The following is a 13,345-nucleotide window of genomic DNA, read 5'->3' on the forward strand; positions in this document are numbered from 1 at the left end:
AGTGGTGACGCCCTCCTTCTTCCTGGCGAGGACTACTCGGCGTTCCTCTACGGGAGGTTGGCGTACTGGCCGGTAGTGGTGAGCATATTTTACTTTTCCTCTTGACTTGATTTTGAGAATTATGATGAAAGATCATCGATTAATGAGAACCATTTATCTTTGCAGGAGGTCGAGGCGGCGGGCATCGAGCCCCAAGAGTACCCTGAGACCCTCGAGTACACTGACGCGACCGGGAGGACGACGATCTTCGAGCTGCGTGACTTTGACGTTAGCCGTGACTTGGATGCTGGCCGGACGATGGCAAAGATCGATTCGGAGGGTAAACCCTCTAACTTTGCGTAACTTTTGTGTAAGAACACATTTGATTGAGTTTGTTCAATTGTTGAAAACTTCTTTTTGAAAATGCAGGTCGCGCCGTCTCGGTTTGTTGCGTTGTGGAGGGTGGCCAACCGGCTGCGACCTACTGCCGTCGAGGCACTTGTCGGCGGTCGAGGTCGTCAGGTATGAACCTTATGCCTATTCCATTTTTTATTTTTGATTTTCCGATTTTGCTTGAAACGATTGACATGAGCCAATTTATGTTGTTTGCAGGGTGACCGCGAGCTGGAGCGAGAGTTGACCCAGTCTCGAGAGGAGACAACTTGCTTGTTGAGGGAGCTCGAGGTTCGGGACGCCGAGATCGCCGTTCTTGCGGCAAGAGTTGCAGAGCTGGAGGGCGACCAGCAGTAGTTTTGTGTAGCTTTTGTAGACTTGCACATTTGGACATCGATTTGGACATTTTTGGACTTTGTTTGGGGCGAGAGCCCCCAGTTTGTTGTACATTTCCTTTGTTTGGTGTATATACGACGGCCTAAGTGCCTTTGCCGCCGGGTTGCGTTGCTTGTATCTACAGGTTAGCTTTGAACAGGTTTGGTAGATGACGGTTTACGCCGTCATGCTGCCGAAATTTACATAGAAAACACGCAAAACATACATTTGTATATACATATGGCTTTAATTAGCGCAAAACGAAAGACTCAAAAGAATGCAAAAAATGCAAAAAATTTGCCGAAAATGACCGGACGGTAGGGACCCCTAAAAAAAGAAAAAAATAGAAATCTATAAGTTAGAAATGTAGAAATGAAATTAAGAAACTAAAATGAATATAAATGTTGAAATTCGGTAAATTGAAAATTATTTTCTAAAATAAAGGAATTAAATGAGAAATATAAAGCTAAAATGAATGAAAACGAAAATTATTCCCTAAAATGATGAATTAAAATGAAAATTACTTCCTAAAATGAAAATATACAAGTGTGATAAAATGGCGAAAATGTCGATGTTGCCTCGAAATGCGTGCCCGCGAAATTAGGAAACCTGAAACATGGTAATCTTCTCGTATTTACCAAAATAATAATCCCGTAGGAATAGGAAATTATTCGTCATGGAATTAAGAAAGATCCAACGCGGAAAATCACAGAAGTGAAGCTGAGGAAGAGGCGCAGCATGAGCTGCGTCCCTTTGAAGAGGCGCGGCAGAGTCTGCTTTGTTCCCAAGGTGTTCGCTCGACGGATTTTTGGAAACAGAAATTAGTATAAATAGAAACGTCGATGGAGCTTTTATTCACACAAATCTTCCGTCTCTTCTTCGTCTAATTACACAAAATTCTCAAAATAGTCCTTTCATCATGAATACTTTGGAGATCCGCTTGAAGGAATGGACCAACGAATTTTCGAATATGGAGAAATATGATATGGGTGCTTATAATTTTGGGTCTTTGTTGAGTTTAAAACTCATCAAGATTGTTAAACCGTTCCTGGATGCTTGTCTTGACTATTGGGACCCGAATTACCATGTTTTTGCGTTCCCTGGAGGTGATATTTGCCCATTTCCTGAAGAAATTGCTGCTATTGGCGGGTGGGATCCTGAACACTTGCCTGCCATTCCTTCTACTTCACAAGGGCACAAGAGCAAATTTAGAGACTTGCTTGGATTGACTAGACTTGAGGTGGACCGTCTAGTGACCTCGAAGGGCGTTAGGATGTTGGACTTCATAAATCGATTCATCAACAGGGCCGACCCCACCGTTTCTCATGTTGCTAGGCGGAGGGCATTTGGCTTTTGCTTGTTGTATGTGTATGTCTTCCAAGGGCATGTTGATGAAGACTTGAGAGGTGATCCCCGTCTTCTGGGCCTTGTTGAGCAAATGGAGCTGCGCAGGAGCCCAGCTTGCTTATGCTTAGGAGAGATGCTTTTGGGCTTTGATAATAGGAAATCCAACCGCGATCTACCGTATTTGGGAAGTCCCGTCATTCTGCAGGTAAAAGACATGGTTTTTTTTTTGTTTTTTTTTTGTTTTTTTGTCTAATACCCGCTTTTGGTAGGTTTGGCTTATGGAACGGCTCCGATTGATCGAGCCCCCAGTTCATGTGCTTTCCTATCATGCCCGCTCGATTGCGATGAGGACGAGGTTGTACATGGTGGACTTCACTCGGGTTTGTGATTACTGGAAAAACAAGCTGAAGAGTGATGATGGTCCCTTGATTAGGTGGGTTGTACCGTGGTGGCACCTCAAATCTGTCACTGGAGTGTCTTCTTTGGATCCTACTAGGTCCGTGCGCATTTCTGGATTGGAGTTTATGGTGTGCATCTTCCCGGAAAGGCTGATGAGACAAGTTGGGCTGAAACAGACGATCCCGAAGCTTGATACCGTCCCCGCAGATGTTGCTATGGCGCTTACTACGGAGAGCCGAAGAGAGTGGGCCATTAAATGGGCCCAGAGAAACATGTGGTTCTTGAATTTCTCTGCTAATGCCTTGTGGGTGTCGGATTCTTATCTGCGATGGAGAAAGGCTACTACTCCGGAAGAGCGCGAGAGGTTGAGGAAGCGCGAGCCCGTTGACTACAAGGTACGCGAGGTAGAGAAAGAGAAGAAGAAGCATCTGACAGAGGGAGAAGAAGAAGTCGGGTTTCAAGTTGTTCATCCTTCGAAGAAACCAAAGACTACTCCTGTCGCGGAAATGGTGATTGGCAAGAATGGAAAGTCTAGGCCTCGAGAAAGACCTTTCGTGATTAGGTCTGAAGTGGCGCAAGAGAGTCCGGCTCGAGGTCGTGACAAGAAATATGACAAGAATGACAAGGGCAAGGGGAAGATGGAGGAATAGCCCGAGTCTTTATTTATTATTTGATTATTATTATTATTTATTGTTGTAATAAAAAGGTGGGGTTTTTAGAATCCTAGCCTATTCTATTTTTATTATGCAGCGTACTATTATTATTAGAAAATGGATGAAATAAAAAGGTTAAGTGGTTATGAAACCGTTGTGATTTTCTATTTATTATTCTTGTCGAATTCCAAATGCAATGCAAATGTCCTTCTATTTACATTTTAGATATAATGGGTTGAATCCAGCGAAGGATTGCCTACGTATTCACTTAAAAAAATGAAATCAAACCCTTGCGCGTAGTTCGAGTAAATGTAAAAGAATAATTGTTCTAAGCAAGAGCTTGTAATGAACTTAGAAAATAAGCATGAGCTTTTTGCTTACTCCGAAGGTGCAAATTTAGTTTATTTGATGATACGAGGATGACAAATTTGTCAAAATGCAAGAGCACAGTGACATTAGCTTATTTCAGCTTGGCCAGGGGCCATTTATTTAGTGCCGCAAGAGCGACACGTGGGGTTACGCGACGCGCGTTTTCATTCCTATTCTAGGCATAGTATCGTTTTAGTTGGTCAAGGTTTGTTGGGTTCGAAAACTCATTCCCATCTAGGTCTGTGATTCTAACCGCACCCCCTGGGAGTATGGATTTGACTAGAAATGGTCCAGCCCAATTAGGTTTGAATTTTCCCCGTGGGTCAACAGGTAGAAGAGCTCTAACCGATTTGAGCACTAAGTCTCCCTCTTAGATGTTTCTTGGCCTAACCCTTTTGTTGAAAGCTCGTTTGATATGTGCTTGATATGTTTGGACATTATGTAAGGCGCGTAGCCTACATTCATCCAGGAGGATGAGTTCTTCATATCTATCCCTCTTCCAATCGGCTTCCGGGATTTGACTTTCGAGTAAAATACGCAAGGATGGTATTTCTAGCTCGACTGGTTGTACAGCTTCCATGCCGTAGGTCAAATAGAAAGGAGTAGCCCCAGTGGGCGTCCTAACAGATGTACGATACCCCCACAAAGCAAAGGGTATCTTGCTTGGCCAATCTCTATAGTTGTCAATCATTTTCTTGAGAATCGTGACAACATTCTTGTTTGCCGCCTCTACCGCGCCGTTAGTCTGTGGTCTATAGGGCGAAGAGTGGTGATGCTTAATCTTGTATTTGGCTAGCAATTGCTCGGTCTCAGCTTGGAAATGTGATCCGTTATCGCTAATGATCTCATGTGGGCAACCATATCGACAGATGATGTTGTTTTGTATGAACTTTTCCACATTTTTAGCTGTAAGACTAGTGTAGGAAGCCGCTTCTACCCATTTGGTGAAATAGTCAATTGCTACTAGGATGAAACAGTGACCTCCTGTTCCGGCCAGGGTCATCTTCCCGATTATGTCAATTCCCCATGCAGAAAATGGCCAAGGGGATGTCATTGTATAGAGCAATGAAGGAGGGACATGTTGTACATTCCCGAAGATTTGGCAATTGTGGCAATGTCTTACATATTTGATGCAATCGGATTCCATTGTGGTCCAATAATACCCCAAACGTGTGATTTTCTTCGCCATCATGGGCCCACTCATGTGAGGACCGCATTCTCCATCGTGGACTTCTTCCATCACCTTTCGTGCTTGTGAATGGTCAAGGCAACGTAGGACTACACCAAGAGGTGTTCTTTTGTATAACTCTCCTTGCATGAGAACATATTGGGAAGCTAGTAGGCGTATAGCACGTTGTCCCCTCTTGTCCATATCCGGTGGATAGGTACCATTAAGCTTAAAATTCAGGATTGCTTGGAACCAGGGTTCCTGCGCAATTTCCTCTTCATCGGTGATTTGGTGGACATAAGCCGGCTCTGACTGTCGTTCGATGCACAAAGGCATTTCCACCATGTGATCTGGCATATTAATCAAAGATGCAAGTTTTGCAAGAGCGTCTGCAAATTGATTTTCTTCCCGAGGTAGGTGTAGGTAGGTTACGTGATCAAAGAATTGGGCAACTTGGTCTATTCTGGCCTGATAAGGTGCGAGGCTTTCGCTTTGAATTTTCCAAGATCCTGTAACTTGGTTGATGATCAGTGATGAATCCCCATGTACTCGGAGGTTTTTAATGCCTAAGCTCACTGCCGCTTGTAGTCCAATGAGACAAGCTTCGTATTCTGCAGCGTTGTTTGTCACCTCGAAGTCGAGTTTGACAGCAATTGGTGTATGCTCACCTTCAGGAGAAATGAGCAACACTCATATTCCAAATCCTCTTAAGTTTGATGCTCCATCAAAGTAAAGGTCCCAGGAATCTACATCAGTTTGGAGTATATCCTCGTCTGGAAATGACCAAGTATCTATTGTTTGTGCGTCATTGATGAGATTTTCTGCGAAAAACTCGGCGACGGCGCGACCTTTTATAACTTTCAGTGGCACGTATTTGAGGTCGGTCGAGAGCATTAGGGTCCATCTTGCTAGGCGTCCGTTGAGGACGGGTTTCTCGAAGAGATATTTGACTGGATCCATTTTGGAGTATATTTTGACGAAGTAGCTAAGCATGTAATGGCGTAGCTTCTTCGTTGCCCACACAAGAGCGAGGCATATCTTTTCGAGTTGTGAGTATTTGCACTCGTACTCCAAGAACTTCTTACTAAGGTAGTAGATAGCTCTTTCTTCACTTCCTACTGTTTGAGCCAACATGGCACCCATGGTTTTTGATTCTTGTGAGATATAAACCAAGAGGTTGATCTCGTTGTGGTGGCATGAGCACTGGTGGTTTAGCCAATATCTCCTTGATTCGGTCAAACGCCTTTTGACAATCATCATCCCACATGGTGTGGTCCGTGTTCTTGAGTTTCTTGAAGATAGGCTCACAAATCATTGTAAGTTTCGATATGAATCGACTTATATACTGCACTTTTCCCAAGAATCCTCTGACTTATTTTTCTGTTTGAGGTTGTGGCATTTCGATCAGAGCTTTGATTTTGGAAGGATCTATTTCTATACCTCTTTGACTAACGACGTATCCCAGGAGTTCGCCAGATGTTACCCCGAATGTGCATTTCTGAGGATTGATCCTCATGTTGTACTTTCGTAGCCTTGCGAAGAACTTGCGAAGGTTCGCAATATGCCCCTCTCTTTCCTTGGACTTGACAATCATGTCGTCTACGTATACCTCAACTTCTTTGTGCATCATGTCATGTAAGAGTGTAGTTGCGGTGCGTTGATATGTAGCTCCGGCGTTGATCAATCCAAACGACATTACCGTATAGCAATAGGTTCCCCATTGGGTGACAAAGGCGGTCTTATGCATATCTTCCATGGCCATTTTGATTTGATTATAACCCGCATACCCATCCATGAAGGATAGTAACGCGTGGTCAGCAGTATTGTCCACCAATATGTCGATGTGAGGTAGAGGGAAGTCATCTTTTGGACTTACTTTATTTAAGTCCCTAAAGTCGACACAAACACGGATTCTCCCATCCTTTTTGGGTACGGGTACTATGTTGGCTACCCAGTCAGAATACTCGGAAACTTTGATGAACCCGGCTTTGAATTGTTTGTCAACTTCTTCCTTAATCTTGAGAGCCCATTTTGTTCTCATTCGTCGAAGCTTCTGTTTCACAGGTTTGAAACCTGGCTTAATTGGAATTTTATGTTCAGCGATATCCCTGTCGATCCCTGGCATGTCTTTGTAGGACCAAGCGAAAACGTCTTTGAATTCATTTAGGAGGTCTATGAAATCGGCCCTTTCGGTAGAGCTCAAGGTAGTCCCTATTGGGGTTCTAGTTCGGTTCCTACATTGATGGGTTCGGTGTCTTCTATTATTGTCCCCCTTCCCCTTCCTGCAGTATTTCTTTGGCTATATAGGGAGGTATTTCGATCGAGTCTGGGTCTTGGTCATCCTCAGTATCATCGTAAACAGAATTGCACTCAAGATAACACAAAGAGTAAGTAGAACCTGATTTATTCATATTAAAATTTGAGTAAAGTTGAAACAAAGAAGCCAACTGATCCATGGTCAGTGGCGGCAAAGGGACAGTGGTTGGGGCATTTCCGAACTACACGTGACTACTCGAGGCTAAGCTAGGAGAAACAAAGGGAGTGGGGATGACGACAGGAGGAGACTCTCTAATGACTTCTCTAGACTCCGACTCTGACTCCGACTCCGACTCGAACTCATCGTCTTCTGGTTCTCCTTTGAACATCTCTCCTTCTCCAGTGGTGAGCATGAAGAGTCTTCCTTGATTGTTGGTCCACTTGATTGATTTTCTCCATCCTTTCTGCTGTCTTGCGTTGGTTTCTGTGATTAACGCGGTGGGGTTGAAGCGATCGTCTTGAAGTATCATGGTAATGATCTCATCCTGCGCGGCCCTAACAAATCGATCTTCTCCGAACAATAGGCTAACAGCTTGTTCGTCTAATCAAGGTGCTTGACGGGTTTTGACGGTAGGAACCGTTTCTGGATGGATAAAGTAGCAATCGTGAAAGATCTCGATTCCGGCTAGCTTCCTCTCGAGATAATGCCAAGGCTCGGGAAATCCGTGAAAGAGTTCTAGACTTCCTTCTTGAACAAAGTACCCATTTAAAGTAGGGAGATAGGGTCTCATTTGGACTCCTACATGCTTGCGGTTTTGGACTTGGGCAAGCATTTTGAGAACTTCTTCTTTAGTGGGTTTGTACCCTAGTCCAAGTGGTATCCTCTTTGAGTTGCCTTCCTTGTATGGTGCGAAGGTGTTTCTTCGAGTAGGGTTTAAAGGCATTCCAGGGAAGTATCCCTGGGTTTTGAGCATGTGGTTGACCACCAAGTTAGAGTAGGGATCATAGTATAAGGGTGCCAGCTCACTTTCTATGACACTTACACTTTGGAAGCCCCCAAGTTCGTATACGGGATCTGTAAAGACTTGATTGTTCGACTGTTTTTCGATTATTGCCTTGATGGGTGACGAAGTGATCGTCACTACTTTGCCATTTAGTGGTATTTTGATCTTTTGATGAAGGGTGGATGTTACCGCTTTGGAAGCGTGAATCCACGGCCTTCCCAGAAGTATGTTGAATGAAGCTTCAATGTCCACTATTTGGAAGTTAACCTTTCGTTCAATTGGCCCTGTGGCTATGGTTAGGTTAACAAGTCCTACCACCTTTCGTCGTGTACCATCGTATGCACGCACACCTTGATTGGTAGGGGTCCAATCCGACTCTTTCATGCCTAATTTGTATGCCGTTTTGAGGGGTATGACGTTGACCGCGGAGCCATCATCCACCAAGGTCATTGGCACGTTCTTCTTTAGACAAATGACAGTGATGTAAAGAGCTAAATTGTGACTGGCGCCAAAAGGTGGCAAATCTTCGTCTGAGAAAGTAATAGGATTACTTAGCTTTGGTGATTCTTGGAAGACCAAGTTGACTACATCTTCGGGTGTCGAGTTATGTGCTAAATTAATTTGGCCAAAGCTTGCAGTAAAGCTTGGCGATGTGGGAATGAGCTTGCTACTAATTGCCGTGAAAGATCACCTTCGTCTTCCGTAATTGCTTGAGCAAATGGTCAGTGGAGTCCTCTTCGTTATCATTTGGTGTAACAATGTTGGTGGGACCGTTTTGAGCAATGCTTTGATATGGACGACCCGAGCGAGTTAGGTGGTCTACATCTTGGTCTTCACCATTTTGGACTATTTCTTTGACTAGGGAGTTTTCAATGAGATACTCGTCCTCATCATCGTCGGCCCAAACTCCATTGATTGCAGTTAGCTCTCTCATTCTCATGATTTTATCTTCCAGTCGTATGATTTGATCAACTAGTTTATCAACCATGGTGACTACTTCTTGCATAGTGACATTTTGAGAGAAGATTAGTGGCACATGTTCTTTGGGTGTTGCGTTGGGATCGCGTAAAGTTGTCACCATATTTTCTAGTTCCCAAACTTGCCCATCTACACTCCTTGCCCATATGATGAAGTCGGAAATGGTAGGGGAGATAGTAGAGTAGAACCTTTCATTCTCAATTGCGTAGACTTCATTTTCGATTGGAGAAATGAGGTGCGAGGAATCTAAGGTAGATTCATCACTTGTAATCACTAGAACTCCAAGAGGATTCTGAGTGTTGTTGGGTTTACCCCCTGATGGTATTGGCAATCGACCATCTTCAATCATGTCTTGAAGCACGTTTTTCAACTTGTAGCACTTTTCTGTGTCATGCCCCTTGCCCCTATGGTATTCACAGTACGAGTTCTCATCCCAGAATTTGGATTTCCTTTCGGGTTCGGGAGTAGGCCCAATGGATTGGAGTTTACCTTGCTTCATTAACCTTTTTAGAGCGTTGGAGTAAGTGTCCCCAAGATTTGTGAATTTCCTTGGTAGGGTACTTTTCTTGGATGGCTCGAGAAGGTTAACTTCATCGGTCTTGCTAGTAGAGCCGTATGAACGACTTGTTGAACCCCGATATCCTCGACCTACCGTTTTGGACAAAAGTCCTTTACGGATGTCATCTTCGATCCTTGTCCCTAGTACGGTCAAGTCCTTAAAAGTTTTGATGTTTTGGTACCTCAAATGATTGGCATAGATGGGTTTGAGATTATCCACAAATTTTTCCACAAGGGTAGCCTCATCTGGGCGTTCAACTAGTTGGGTACTAGTCTTTCTCCACCTACTTAGGATGTCGGTGAATCCTTCTTTGTCATTTTGGGTAAGAACCTCTAGAGTACGCATGTTTACTTGGATCTCGGCATTATCCGCATATTGTTTAGAAAACTCGATTGCGGCATCTTCCCAAGTAGCGACCTTCTTGTGATCTAAGGAGTAGAACCATTGCTTCGGGATGGTGTCAAGAGATGAAGGAAAGATCCTTAAGAACATCTCAGGTTTGATGCCTTTGATAGACATATAATCTTTGAAGGCACGGATGTGGTTCAAAGGGTTCTCGTGTCCTTTGAATTTAGGGATATCCGTCATATTGAAGTTAGTTGGCAATTTGGAATTGACAGCCTCATACTTGCGATTGTTCTCCCTATAAATGTCATCCCCCTTTAGGTACATCAATTGCTCCTCTAAGTATTGGAGTCTTTTCTCAGCTACAGTCATCCCCATTAGAGGATTTTCATCCTTGGATTCATTATCGGAGTCACCTATTACTTCACTTTCATGAGGGGGCAACCTTCCCTCTACGGCATAGATGCGGCCTTCGATGAGCTCAAGGCGGTCATAGACTTGGTCTTGGGTAACTTGCATTTGGGCTAGCGCGGCTAGGATTCGATCATTACCATCTTGAAGTTGGTGGAGGTTTGTTTCGCTGGATCCGGGCATCTTGAAAACTGGATAAGAGATCGGCGGCGAATCAAAACACGATCGACCATTCTAACACACTTGCTAAAAGACGAAATGTTTTGACTCGTGAAGTGGGTGTGTGCCACTTGTGTTGAGTGAGTTTTGAAGAAATACAAGGTTTTTTGAAAATGTGTGTCCTAGTCAACTATAGTGTAGTTGTAGGAGTGGACTCAAAGTGAGGTTTTGAAATGGGCTTGTGGCCCGAATTTTGACACGACAAACGGACAGAGTTTTGACCGGATTTTGCGCTAATTGAAGGCCTATTTCGAAACTTTGGTTAAGAAAAGGATTTTGATTTTTGAAAAATCGTCATGGTTTTGTTTAGAAATGGTGATCTCGTAAGGTACAAACATTTATACAAGCATTATAACGGGATGCTGAGTGCATTTAAAAGGGTTTTGGTTTAAAGGGTGGGTTGCCATACCGAACCATCAAACCCGAAGTCTGTGGAGAGGCTCGTACCAAACAAGAGTAAGGCCGATTCCTAGTCCATTTCCTCAAGTAGTGAAGGCCCTTGATACAAACAAGAGTAAGCATCATGGTATGGATGACATCAATCGCTATCCATCCTTAGGCCCAAATAAGAATTAGGACCGTTTAGACGGGACGATTGGTCGAATAGGTTGGGTTGGGCCTAGGAAGGCCGAATAAAACGGTCTAGGAAGACCGAGTTATGAAAACCGACAATTGTCTTGTACAAACTATTCCCTAACCTTGTTCAAGTTTCACCCTTGCTACACGTAAGTGTATTATTCCCCAGCTGAGTCGCCAAACTGTGGACAGCGGGGGCCCACGGGGGCGCTTGGGAGGAAAGAGAAACAAGCGTTTGCATTTTTGTATGGAGTCGCCACCAATTTTTATGGGAAATTGGAACCGTTCGAATACCTCGTGCCATGTCAAGACACAAAGTAGAGACATGAACACTAAGCAATCGTTACCCTTAGCATTCTATGTCTAGAATGACTCTCGTGGATGCCAATGAACACGGGTGTTCACAGATATCTGGAGTAAGGGGTGAGGGTACGTATTAGGAAGCTCTTTTGATCGAACACCTAATCCCGCACGCCTCGATAGCGGCCTCTACTAATGATTAGGGAAGTTATTCGTACTCGATATATCGTCGGCTATATGCATGCAATGCAACATCCAAGTTTTAATCCTAGCATGTGAAAATTAGGCTAAGTCGGTTGACAATTAATTTAGCATACAATTAAGGTCGAAGTAAGGATTTAATGCTCAATTACATGTGAAGACATTCAAGCAATAAAAGAAATACAATAATTATAAATTACAATAATGAAAATTACAATAATTACAACGGATTAGGCGATTTATGTCGAAAATACCTTTAAAACGGATGTTTTGGAAAAAAAGAATAAAAGAATAAAATTACGAACAGAACAGAAGGTGATAATACGGTTAATAGTCAATTATACGTAAGCTAAATAACTAAGTCAAACAACAACGGAGTTCAGAGACAGAAATCAACCAGGAACAGGCGCAGCAGAGTGCTGCGTCCTTGAAGAGCGCGGCGATTCTTGCGTCTGTTCCTTGGCCTCGGTCGGCTATGAAGTTTTAATTGCAAGCCGTTAACATTAATTGATAAATTTAAGGATTGATTATGATGTTTGACTCGGATGGAAGTGATTAATATGTTATTTACATATGATTGATGGTCATAAAAGCAATAAACATGGATGAGACGGAATTAAGATGGATTAATTACAGGAGTGAACGATATTAACAAACCAAACAAATTAATAGGATTAAACTAAACATGATGAATGAATGAGTAACATGTGACGAATATGCGATGAATATGACAAAAGACAGATGAAAATTTATCAAAGGTCGAATTCCAGAAACTCAATATGAACAAATTGAATTTCTACAACCCGGGTTGAATTTAATGACGAAAACCCGCAAATATGAGATTATAAGGGACTTAAGTCGGATTTATGACGAATTATATGCTAATGAATGATGGACGATATACATATGAGATTATCATGCTATTATAACAAAGAATTAACAAACAAACGAAACAAAGACGAATAAAACAAGACGAATTACAGAGGATGAAGGAAGAAGAAAGGAAGCAGGAACTGCGGCAGCCTCACGATGAGGCGCAGCAGGAACTGCGCTCATTCGAAGAGGCGCAGCAGTTGTTGCGTCCTTTCTCGACGTTTGTCTACTGGAAATCCGTAAAAAGGTTTTAACAAAGGTTTTAGAAATCGGTTTTAATGAGGTATTCTCGACATAAACCTTACAATTGTGATACAATAATTAAAATACAATAAATAAAAGAGAGATTATACACCCTCAGACTTACATGTTGACGAAACGAGAAGGACTAAGATATCGATTAGTGATGCTCGACGCGAATGCAAAGAAAGTGCCCTCGTAAGAGGAAAACGATTAAGTTAATTAAGTTGATTGATGTGGAGTTGGTCAAATTGGTCGGTCATGCAAACGAGGCTGGTACTCAGAAGGATCCGAGCTTACGTGGTCGAAAGTTCAAGCACGTAGACGCCAAAAAGTAAGAACAAAGGTCTAGAATGCAAAGGGAGAAGAGAAGGGCGGACACTCGCGTGAGAAATATGAGGAGCGAAGGCTCCTATTTATACTAATCACGTGAAGGAATTAGGGTTTCGGAGACTCTTTGGAAGTGAATCTCGGAAAGATATGAAAAAGATACGAAAATTACGTAGAAAAGGACCTGGGAAGAGCGCGCAGCACCACTGCGTCTCTTGGAAGAGCGCAAAGACTGCGTCTGTTCCCAAGTGGTTTCCTCCTGCGGAAGAAAGATTTCCGTGTTTAAGTTATGGTAGGACGGAATAATTCGGTTTTCCTTAATATCTTACGTGAATATTACGGGGAATTGTTTACCAAAAGATAAAGATTG

The sequence above is a fragment of the Silene latifolia genome, chromosome 6, assembly GCF_048544455.1.
Source record: "Silene latifolia isolate original U9 population chromosome 6, ASM4854445v1, whole genome shotgun sequence".
Classification (NCBI taxonomy): domain Eukaryota; kingdom Viridiplantae; phylum Streptophyta; class Magnoliopsida; order Caryophyllales; family Caryophyllaceae; genus Silene; species Silene latifolia.